We start from the raw sequence: 13,023 nt of genomic DNA, 5'->3' as shown, positions 1-13,023 counted from the left end.
GGGGGGAGATGGGCCAGTCGCTAGGCCGCCTGGAGTAAGCTCCGGCATGCCGGAGATGGGTGATGCCCCGAAATGTGGAGGAGGTCGGACCCAGCCCTGGGCACCCTGAGCTAGCCCGGCGTTGCCCAAAGAAAGGCAGTTCCGTTACAATTTATTAATATTTTTTTTTTAATAATTTTTGTCATATAATCTATTATTTCTTAGTCAATGGAATTAAATAGTTGCAAATACATATATTATTATGAATTTAAATGATCTTTATACCCTTGCAGGGTATTATAATTTCAGGTAGAAGTTTGCAACGCAGTGAAGGAGGCACCTCCGACTATATATAGTATATATATTCTGGATCAGGATCAACAGCCGAGTCGATCTAGCCATGTCCAATTTGAAATTGCACCGCAAAGTCAACCTTTAAGGCAGACCGTGGTGTTCGCTTGCAACAGCTGACTTCAACAGCTGTTATTTTAACATTGAACTGTTAAGTTAATATTTGAGGTATGTAACATAGCAGTTTGATCTCATCTTAACATCATTGAAACATATTTCCATACTCGCGAAAAATGAGTTTTGGCCACGAAAACGGGTCAAATTCCACATAGTGCAGTGCACTAAAGGAATATTGGATCTAGTATTTCTACTTGGTACATGGAAATTGAGCTGACTCAAGAAGTCAGCACTTTCCACGTCATCATGAATGAGGTAATATATGAAGGTAATGCCAAGCATGGTTCTGCAGTTGGATGGTAAGTTAATTAGGAGGAGTCTATTAATGTAAGATGGTAATCTTTGGTTTGCATCCCAATTTAAACCGCATAGAGCGACAAGTAAAAAGTTCTTTTGAACCGACTCGATGCGTTTTCAATGGACGCCTTACTGAGGGCTCCAAACGCAGAACGCATACAGAACTAAAGAAGTATATAAGGACTTAGTGACATCGGGGTCATTGAATTCCTTCGACCACCGTTTAATAAATCCAAGCACACCCCTAGCTCTATTCACCATTGACGAAATATGATCAATAAAGTCTAGTTTTGGGGCCAGAATTAATACTTTTTTTTTGGTCGGGATTGGAAGACGTAGAAGGCGCAGTGGTATGATCAGGCCTGGGAAAAGTTATTCATGGAGGCCGCTTTTTTTTTTCTTCGCTTCGAACTCCTTAACAACAACGTACTCTGGCCAGAAGTTGGTAGAGCAAATAGTTAAAGAGCTCGTTAGGGACATTTATTTTGAAAGATAAAATATCCCTAGCGTACGAAAATGTAAACTTTTCCATCTTAATCGTAATTTTATCTGCTCTGGTTTTGCCTTCGGTAAAGGTAAAAACAACTTCTGATGTTCGATCAGGGGAGAGCCGCGAAACAAAAATATGTCTCGTCGGTGGAACCGTTATAAGGCCTTTTGGCAAGGCAGATTAGGAATCTTGTTCACTTGTTCATTTTCGAAAATAAATAATCGATGTCACACACGCGGGAACTCAATTTATGTTGTTTTTATAAAAAAAAAAGTTTTGTTTTTTTGCCAATCTTTTAAACAAAAAGAAATTTAGCTTTGACATTTGCTCTCTAATACCAAACAGAAAATACAAAGAGTCAGTATAACTATTTAATATTGTAAAATCAAACAAAATACATTATTTAGGTAATTGATTGCATAATTTATTAAAATTTAATGCATTACAATTTCTCATCATGCTTCGCTAAAATCAGAGCTTAAACTGATTTCTTGCAAATGTAACTTCTGTTTTTGTCCAGTGCGAATGCAGTACATATTAGTGAATATCTTAAAAAAGAACAAGGGAACTTAACACCAATTATAGTGCTAACCAAGAGCTATACGTCTCAAATTTTGTAAAATTAAAATAAAGTCTTGGCACATGATTTTTTTTTAGTTTGAATGCGTAAGAATGCAGCATTCGACATCAGAGAATAACCCATATGTATTTAATAATTCAAATATGTAAAATACATACATATTTATATATTCTGTATGTACATATGTATTATGTAAATAACCCATTTGTAGTATTTGATTTAATAATAATATATGTATCAAAACTATCAAACACATCGATATGCACATGTGTAAATTAGATGTTAACGTGTAGGTCAAAACGTAGGTATTTATTAGCATTTTTAAGTTAAAAAAGTCTTCTACATTTAAATATCTTAAGAATTAAATCAGGAGAACCGATTTTAAGGTCTTGTGGACTGAAAGTTCTGAAGGAGGGAGAGAGCTTTCGAAAGCGAGAAAAACATTACATTTTACAGTTTACTCTCTCAGTAGTATATATTTTTAGGACCAGTTTGGATCACATTTTCATATAGCTGTTATTGAATCTATCTGGAAACATATTTATGAATTTTCGTCATGGAAATATAAGAAGATTATTATTGCTGCAGAAGAACAAAAAATGCATCACCCCATGGCTACACGCTATATACACAGCTTAAGAAAGGGTTATATCCCGATCCAATGGAGGACCCCTAGAATTCTCTTCATGCCCAAAGCAGGAAAAAGCAGCTACGTTAGTCCCAAGGATTTAGGTCCGATAAGCCTCACCTCATTCTTACCCAAGACGCTAAAAAATCTGCTTGTCATACACATAAGAAACGATGTGGGTAGACTACTGTCAACCAGCATGTCTACACAAAAGGGATTCAGTGGTAACGGCACTACATTCGTTAGAAGCCACTATTGAGAGATCCCTACACAATAAGAAATACGCGTAGTGTTTGTAGACCTATCTGGGGCATTCAACAACATAAGCACAGACCGCCTATTAACAACAGCACCCCGCTATCAACTTCTGAATAAGATATCTACTAAGTTGCATGTGGGTACAATCAGATTGGGGTACAGCTTCCATGGTGAAGGGGATCGATGCGGTCCAGGATCCTTGTGGTGCGCCCTTTTCAATTGCTTCCCCCGTCCTTTTTTTTAAGTGAGGGGTCGTGGGAACGTTCACGTGCGCTCCAGGATCACTCGGGATCGCTCCCTCCCTTTCGCACTCGTATCCACATCCTGGTCGGGGCGCTTGAACACTTGTTCACAAGTGTCCTTCCTCGGCCAAAGTCCTGAAATCCTGTCGACGTGTGAACATATGTGTTTCGAGAAGCATATTCTCGTTGACGCGTTCAAGTTTCTGTTATGCTGTGAGTCCTGCGCATTGCATTTGGAGTCGTATGTCCACCGGATACTCCTTGAATGGCTTATTGATCCGTTCCAAGAATTCTCGGGGCACCTCGGTCCAGGTCTTGCATTGGAGATCGGTGGTACGGAACCAGTTCTCCGCTCACCCTGATAGCAAAACGATGAGTGCGTGGGACAGGTCCGTTAGGTATCCGTCCGTTCCTCATGGTACTTTATGAAAGGTGCTGTAAAACACATGTCCACACTTGGTGACCTTGTCCACCAAAAGAGGGCAGGTGTTGGTGTCCAGCTGTGTGGTTGTTCGTGTGTTACCTTCCGCCTTCGTAGCCGAAGGTGAGGTACTTCGTGGAATCCGCACAGGCTTCCGGCGGTTCAGGATCGTCCCGTCAACCGGATACCGACGCCTGTCCCACCGGCGGCCATGTGCGGCTCAGCTTCGGATTACGCCTCGTCAACCGGCGGCGTGTTTCTCGGCCAGGGGGGACTCGTTCCTGGCACCCGGCACCGGGGCCGGCCCAACCTCAACCCGACCAAGGCGCTGCCCACGTCTCCGACCCCGTCACCCGGGTATTGGAGCCCCAGGACTCGCCTAGGGGAAGGACACCTCCGAACATAGGCATAGCGTCACTCGTGTGCCACCCACTACGCCCGGAAGGGAATACTGATAGGTTGCGACCACGTCATAGTTCCACCGAATGGCAGACGCACTTAATTAAAATGGACGGCGCAGACTTTTTAAGCTCAACGTATACACTTTTTTTTTTTACCCGCCATGACATTTGCGTTGTCCGTGCCAATTCTAATCAAGTTTTTGATAGGAATCTTGCGTTTGTTAAGTTCTTCTAGTACGCAATTAGCAATGGTGATTGCGTCCCCACTTTCAAAAGGAATCAACGACAAAAAAGTATTACTGGGGCACCCAGGTATCTAGTTCTTGTCTAGATTTAAGAAAAATCACTCTAAAAAATAATCTCCCTTGAACCAAGAAAATTTTTCTAAAATTAAGAAAGGCTAGATCGCCCTATCTGACGCGGGGGTGGAGTTCTTATAGCGGTGGACTCCTCACTCACGTCAGAATTATTAACCTTCGAGAAATGCAACGATGTTGAATTCCGCTGTGTGAAGCTATCTATCAAAGGTAGATCCATTTTTATTACCTTTTTCTACATACCTCCATTGTCGGAACTTCCTATTCATTGGAATCACCTTTCCGTTATTCAGATGGTTTCCAGTAGACTTTTGGATAGAGACCAGTTAGTAGTCCAAGGAGATTTTAATATTCCTGGTGCTATTTTGATGCTCAAATAATTCCAACAATACTTTCCATACACCTATACAACATGACTTTATCGCTGGCTTGTTCAACATCTCGCTGTCTTAAGTTAGCCATGTGCGAAGTTCCTTACAGCGCTTGCTCGATCTTTGCTTCGTCTCTGATCATGCGAGAATCAGTTTAGCAAGGATGGATAGTGTGACTCTTGGTATTGGGTGTGACGTACAGAATATGTTTACTAAAGAGTTAAGCCGATTTAAGAATAAAAAATCTAGACTGTATGCTAAATTTAAATTCACCGGTTTTCAATCTGCCCTTTCATCTTATTTATCAGGTCGATTTTTTCACACAATTTATCGAACTTATCGAACTCTTCGAATTTTCACTAGAATTATTCCTACGACATACCCAAATCAAACTTAATTTTCTGTCCTAGCCTAAACGAAAGGTCTCTGCTTTTAGATCTTCATCGTGTCAAGCCAGTTTATTCGTCAGGTCCCGACAGAATTCCTGGCTGTGTGCTCAGGTATTGTGCCGACGCCTTGTGCTATCTCCTTCTTAAATTGTTCATCTTATCCTTAGAAATCTCCCAATTTCCCATCATTTGGAAGGAATCGTTTATTATACCTCTCCACAAAAAAGGTAAAAAATTGGTTGGCAGCAATTATATAGGAATCTCTAAGTTGCCGACCATCCCTAAACTATTTGAAAATATTATCACCCCTCTCTTCCTATATAAAAATAATAATTTTATAGACAGATGTTATCTATACTGATTTCAGTAAAGCATTTCACTGTTAACCATTCTCTCCTCGTAAGTTTTGGTTGGCCAAGTGATCTTCTTAATTGGATCTCAAGTTATCTGTATGGCAGGACGCAAAAGGTCCTCTTTAAGAATAGTTTAGCTAATGTTCTAAGGCGTCCCGCAAGGAAGCCATTTGGGACCCTTATTGTTTACATTATTTATAAATGACCTGCCCAAAGTCTTGACTAACTCCAGAGTACTTATGTACGCGGATGACGTCAAGCTTTGCGTGCAATACAATGACGTTGCCTGCCAGTCGGATTTACAAACAGATCTTAATAATTTTCAACCTTGGTGCCGTGTAAACTTATTCAACTTAAATGGCTCGAAATGCAATCTAATGACATTCTCTCGTGTCGTTCCTAATCTTGCTACTTACACGCTAAACTGCTGCTCTTTGGAAAAAATTAATTCTGTTGATGATTTGGGCGTCCGCTTGGACCCAAAACTTGACTTTATTGATCATATTTCGTGTATGGTGAACAGAGCCAGGGGTGTGCTTGGATTTATTAAACGTTGGTCGAAGGAATTCAATGACCCCTATGTTACTAAATCCTTATATACTTCTTTAGTTCGTCCTATCCCAGAATATGGATGCTGCGTTTGGAGCCCTCAGTACGGCGTCCATAGTAAACGCATTGAGTCGGTTCAAAAGAACTTTTTACTTTTCGCTCTACGCGGTTTAAATTTAAATTTTCATTAAATTTAGTATTTTTCTTAACATGGTTCCATGGTCTGGTTCAGCGAGTGGTTCTCTGCTGGTTCCATTTTCATAGTTCGCGCCTTGGATATTTGCCCAAATACACCACCACTGTTATTCGATTTTCTCGAAATCCGACGGTAAAAAACAATTGAAATTTTTACAAAATTTTCCTTAATCTTCCCCTAGTAAGCCTATATACCGTGCATATGCGCACGCTTTCGTAAATCGAAGTTATTTTTGAAAATTCACAGATACATGAAGCACCTAAAAAAAGCGATAAAATAAAAATTGAAAAAATAAGAAGCAAAATTTTTGGTAAACAGAAATGACAACACGAATGACGATCGCAAAAGAAACATCACAAAAACAAACGAACAGCAGACTGCGTCGAAAATTTGACCTTGAAAACGGTAAGAGAGCTTGAGATTATTAATTATTGTATACAAATCAGCAATATCAGCAGCTACATTTAACATTTTTATTACCTTAAAACATTGACAAATACCCTGATAACACTTATAAAGGGGGGATCGGGGGGGCAACATATCTAAAAATCTACTTAAACAGAGAAAATGACGATTACAATTCACTGAAAATTAGTATTCATTAAACAATAACAAATAACAAATAATTCAAATTAATTTCAGTAAAAGAACTTATTAAAGTAAATACCTTCAACTTCAATATCCATTTTAAATAATTAAATTTGGTTAATTTTTGCGAACGTCCGACCACTTTGAACTTCACTTTTGTTTTGACGAAAAGCTCACTAAACGTAGCTGCAGCAGCAAAATTGAAGACGTGTTCACACTTTGCATTCTATTTTTAGAATGTCCCGTTAGATTTCCGGAAAAAACTAGCTTGCAATGACAAAATGTGGACATTTTTGAGACAAATTCTTTACATTTTAAATAATTATTTTCAAGTCGATTTTCCGATTTATGGCCTACGGGCGCAACCACTGTAATTCCACTGTTTTCCATATAATTCCACTGTTTTTAATATATTTCCGCTTATTTCCACAAATTCCACTGTTTACCATATGTATTTAAGAGGAATTTAACCATTTAACCTTTAGCCAGATAAAATGCATATATTAAGCCTAACTCTTTCAAAATTAAAAACGTAAATAAAAAGAACCTACCCCGCTTATTACATGCTGATTTTTACTGCTGACAGGTCTATGTATTTCAGTCTTTTTTTCATTAAAGTTTCATCAACCGAGAGCAAATAAGAGCGCGAGAGAGTCGGGCTTGGCACCATTGCCGCCTGGGAGCGACGTCTTGGTACAAGTCGCAGTCGGCACGTTGATGACAGTGGCCTATTGATGACTTGGGGTACTGCAAGGCATCTATTCTCCATGACGCTATGTAATTGTTTATATGAGCAAACATCTCTATTTTATTCTGACGGTGTATGTTTTGCCTATATGAATGTTCTGACATCACATCTGTTTACCACGACGCTATGCTATTTTATATGTGTCGGCATCATCTCATGCTAATTAAAAAAAATTTGAACATACGATGTAATTAACCATCAACAATATGTTTTTATAATCTAAGCATTTTTAAACTTTTTTCCAAGACTGATATTTTACAAACAAAACTAAACAACGCTATCGATGGCCGCAATTTCAATTGAAAACAAGTAACAGTGACGAAATTGAAAGATGTACAAATCCGCAAAAATAAATAAGGTACAATTTTATCCGTTAATAGTATGGCTCATGGCTCATGGCTCATTTACTGCTTCCGCGCAGTCTTCCTGAAATTGCTCGGTTTCTTGTCTAGTGACAAAAAACCATACCTTTAACTTGGGAAAGTTCAAGAATACAATAGTACGTTTAGAGCCGCGGAGGACATAAAAAAGTCCCAAGAGACACTCTTTAAGGAATTACTAGACGCGTACCACTTATCATGCCCCATATTAAGAACGAGCAAAAAGGACCAAGATACCATACTGGATCTTTCGCTCCGATGCAATAACCTCAGGAAATTCTTCAAATAGAAGCAACCTACCATAAACTTGTTCTTACTAAAGACGCTCGAAAAAATGCTGGACCAATATATCAGAAATTATGTGGAAGACCACTGTCGATCAACCAGCATACCTACAAAAAAAAAAGGAAATCGGCGGAGACGACGTTCGTTGGTAGCCACCATTGCGCAGATTAAATAATGGACCGCCTTGAAGCGATCAACACGCACCCCGTCATTAAATTCTGGATAAAAAATCTGAAGGAACGCATACCCCTAATCTAGTTTCCGTTGACCTAATCAAAAGATTCGATAGGAAGGTCCCAAAGATAACAGTTTATGCTGACGAAATAAGCTTAATAAGCACGGTAGTCTGTTTATCGACGCTCAGCTCGTTTATGTCTTAGGGAGATATGTGAGTGGTTGGACAAATTAGGACTCAGTATCAACAAGTACAAGACTGACCTCATTTTCTTTACCAAGAGATACAGAGTGCAATACAACTAGGCCGACTCCAAAAACACAAGTTAAATACCTCGAGATTGTATTAGACAAGAGATGCTTAGCTGCACATGGGTTCTTTTGTCCGCTCCTATGCACTGGGTCTATATTGGGGTGGTGCGTCTGACAATGCTGTGTGGAGACTTATTGTGGTGGCAAGCCATGGAAAAGAAGATTTTTAAGAGGCTTATGGAGAGAACCCAGCGCCTGGCACTAAGGTTAACCCTGACAAAAGCACTCGAAACCATAATCGGAATTAACTCCCTAGATATTCACGATATTCACGAAAGGCTGAGCAACGCATGGTTGCATCAGGAAATAAGTAGCTACAAGGATGAGGCACAGTTCAATTTGTCAAGACATCTGCTGCACTGCCTACATGATTCCCAGATGATAAAACAACAATATTTATGTGACCCGAAGACTCGGGCATCGATGGCAGCAAGGCTGGCGATTGACAGAACAGAAAATCTTCTCGTCTCCCTAAGATCGCTCCGAACGAGTTGGAAAAATGGGCAGACACATGAGCACAATCATTTCCAAAGAGCGCATTCATTAATTGAGCCACTACGTGCTGCGGTTACCACGTTATGACTGCAGAATGTCAGTGGCTGCGACCCATGTAGTCAAGCTTGGCATCACCGACAATGAGAACTGTAGAAAGTGCGATGAATCCGAGCCAACTAAAACCTTGGAACATCTTATCTGTCGTCTTCCGACACTAATGCAAGCAAGAACAAGGTACTTACGTGCCCAGCACTGGCATCACTACCAGATGCCCCCGAGAGGATACCTGGTTAATTACATGTCTTCGCTAAAAACATCAGATCTTTATTGTCTTTGAAACCGCATAAAATCTCCAGGTCCATCTAAATAACATCCGGAATACTAAGGGCCATACGAGCCTCTGCGTTACTCCCCACAAACCACAAGCGTTTGCCGTCTGCCCAAAATATTGCTGATATTATTTTCAGATGCAGTTGATCCTGGAAATTTGTAAATTGTAAATTTGTCACAACACGGACCGGAATTTCTGAAGAAACCAGGACAAGGATCATGGACCAAGAAACACATATAAATTTAACAATGTTTGCGATAATTACTCGATTCATACTGACAAGCCGTTCAAAGAATCAGCGTTTTATTTCTTTAATGAACCTTTCTTCAGTGTCAGATAATGAGGAACCTCAAATCCAAAGTTCCTATGCCGATTACATTATAGGTCATATTAGCCTCGCACGGAAATGCGATTAAAAAAAATAAAGCTGATAAAACCAAGAAAATATTTAATCGAGCAACTATGGTCTTAATATATTCAATGAATAAATGAATAAATCCATTTTCATAGTTCGCGCCTTGGATATTTGCCCAAATACACCACCACTGTTATTCGATTTTCTCGAAATCCGACGGTAAAAAACAATTGAAATTTTTACAAAATTTTCCTTAATCTTCCCCTAGTAAGCCTATATACCGTGCATATGCGCACGCTTTCGTAAATCGAAGTTATTTTTGAAAATTCACAGATACATGAAGCACCTAAAAAAAGCGATAAAATAAAAATTGAAAAAATAAGAAGCAAAATTTTTGGTAAACAGAAATGACAACACGAATGACGATCGCAAAAGAAACATCACAAAAACAAACGAACAGCAGACTGCGTCGAAAATTTGACCTTGAAAACGGTAAGAGAGCTTGAGATTATTAATTATTGTATACAAATCAGCAATATCAGCAGCTACATTTAACATTTTTATTACCTTAAAACATTGACAAATACCCTGATAACACTTATAAAGGGGGGATCGGGGGGGCAACATATCTAAAAATCTACTTAAACAGAGAAAATGACGATTACAATTCACTGAAAATTAGTATTCATTAAACAATAACAAATAACAAATAATTCAAATTAATTTCAGTAAAAGAACTTATTAAAGTAAATACCTTCAACTTCAATATCCATTTTAAATAATTAAATTTGGTTAATTTTTGCGAACGTCCGACCACTTTGAACTTCACTTTTGTTTTGACGAAAAGCTCACTAAACGTAGCTGCAGCAGCAAAATTGAAGACGTGTTCACACTTTGCATTCTATTTTTAGAATGTCCCGTTAGATTTCCGGAAAAAACTAGCTTGCAATGACAAAATGTGGACATTTTTGAGACAAATTCTTTACATTTTAAATAATTATTTTCAAGTCGATTTTCCGATTTATGGCCTACGGGCGCAACCACTGTAATTCCACTGTTTTCCATATAATTCCACTGTTTTTAATATATTTCCGCTTATTTCCACAAATTCCACTGTTTACCATATGTATTTAAGAGGAATTTAACCATTTAACCTTTAGCCAGATAAAATGCATATATTACTCCTAACTCTTTCAAAATTAAAAACGTAAATAAAAAGAACCTACCCCGCTTATTACATGCTGATTTTTACTGCTGACAGGTCTATGTATTTCAGTCTTTTTTTCATTAAAGTTTCATCAACCGAGAGCAAATAAGAGCGCGAGAGAGTCGGGCTTGGCACCATTGCCGCCTGGGAGCGACGTCTTGGTACAAGTCGCAGTCGGCACGTTGATGACAGTGGCCTATTGATGACTTGGGGTACTGCAAGGCATCTATTCTCCATGACGCTATGTAATTGTTTATATGAGCAAACATCTCTATTTTATTCTGACGGTGTATGTTTTGCCTATATGAATGTTCTGACATCACATCTGTTTACCACGACGCTATGCTATTTTATATGTGTCGGCATCATCTCATGCTAATTAAAAAAAATTTGAACATACGATGTAATTAACCATCAACAATATGTTTTTATAATCTAAGCATTTTTAAACTTTTTTCCAAGACTGATATTTTACAAACAAAACTAAACAACGCTATCGATGGCCGCAATTTCAATTGAAAACAAGTAACAGTGACGAAATTGAAAGATGTACAAATCCGCAAAAATAAATAAGGTACAATTTTATCCGTTAATAGTATGGCTCATGGCTCATGGCTCATTTACTGCTTCCGCGCAGTCTTCCTGAAATTGCTCGGTTTCTTGTCTAGTGACAAAAAACCATACCTTTAACTTGGGAAAGTTCAAGAATACAATAGTACGTTTAGAGCCGCGGAGGACATAAAAAAGTCCCAAGAGACACTCTTTAAGGAATTACTAGACGCGTACCACTTATCATGCCCCATATTAAGAACGAGCAAAAAGGACCAAGATACCATACTGGATCTTTCGCTCCGATGCAATAACCTCAGGAAATTCTTCAAATAGAAGCAACCTACCATAAACTTGTTCTTACTAAAGACGCTCGAAAAAATGCTGGACCAATATATCAGAAATTATGTGGAAGACCACTGTCGATCAACCAGCATACCTACAAAAAAAAAAAGGAAATCGGCGGAGACGACGTTCGTTGGTAGCCACCATTGCGCAGATTAAATAATGGACCGCCTTGAAGCGATCAACACGCACCCCGTCATTAAATTCTGGATAAAAAATCTGAAGGAACGCATACCCCTAATCTAGTTTCCGTTGACCTAATCAAAAGATTCGATAGGAAGGTCCCAAAGATAACAGTTTATGCTGACGAAATAAGCTTAATAAGCACGGTAGTCTGTTTATCGACGCTCAGCTCGTTTATGTCTTAGGGAGATATGTGAGTGGTTGGACAAATTAGGACTCAGTATCAACAAGTACAAGACTGACCTCATTTTCTTTACCAAGAGATACAGAGTGCAATACAACTAGGCCGACTCCAAAAACACAAGTTAAATACCTCGAGATTGTATTAGACAAGAGATGCTTAGCTGCACATGGGTTCTTTTGTCCGCTCCTATGCACTGGGTCTATATTGGGGTGGTGCGTCTGACAATGCTGTGTGGAGACTTATTGTGGTGGCAAGCCATGGAAAAGAAGATTTTTAAGAGGCTTATGGAGAGAACCCAGCGCCTGGCACTAAGGTTAACCCTGACAAAAGCACTCGAAACCATAATCGGAATTAACTCCCTAGATATTCACGATATTCACGAAAGGCTGAGCAACGCATGGTTGCATCAGGAAATAAGTAGCTACAAGGATGAGGCACAGTTCAATTTGTCAAGACATCTGCTGCACTGCCTACATGATTCCCAGATGATAAAACAACAATATTTATGTGACCCGAAGACTCGGGCATCGATGGCAGCAAGGCTGGCGATTGACAGAACAGAAAATCTTCTCGTCTCCCTAAGATCGCTCCGAACGAGTTGGAAAAATGGGCAGACACATGAGCACAATCATTTCCAAAGAGCGCATTCATTAATTGAGCCACTACGTGCTGCGGTTACCACGTTATGACTGCAGAATGTCAGTGGCTGCGACCCATGTAGTCAAGCTTGGCATCACCGACAATGAGAACTGTAGAAAGTGCGATGAATCCGAGCCAACTAAAACCTTGGAACATCTTATCTGTCGTCTTCCGACACTAATGCAAGCAAGAACAAGGTACTTACGTGCCCAGCACTGGCATCACTACCAGATGCCCCCGAGAGGATACCTGGTTAATTACATGTCTTCGCTAAAAACATCAGATCTTTATTGTCTTTGAAACCGCATA

General features: G+C 39.3%; 1 long non-coding RNA gene across 1 annotated transcript; it reads left to right on the top strand.

The window, feature by feature from the left end:
• The first annotated feature begins 300 nt into the window (after positions 1-300).
• On the top strand, positions 301-7,625 carry LOC147642987 (uncharacterized). The gene is made up of 3 exons (XR_015272695.1): positions 301-498; positions 6,121-6,344; positions 7,129-7,625. It is a non-coding gene; the product is annotated as an uncharacterized LOC147642987 (long non-coding RNA).
• Positions 7,626-13,023: the final 5,398 nt, after the last annotated feature.

Source organism: Drosophila serrata, unplaced genomic scaffold, assembly GCF_035046125.1.
Source record: "Drosophila serrata isolate PLE 108 unplaced genomic scaffold, ASM3504612v1 contig_309, whole genome shotgun sequence".
Taxonomy (NCBI): Eukaryota; Metazoa; Arthropoda; class Insecta; order Diptera; family Drosophilidae; genus Drosophila; species Drosophila serrata.
The sequence above is the reverse complement of the archived record's forward strand: the minus strand, read 5'-3'. Positions and strand labels throughout refer to the sequence as shown.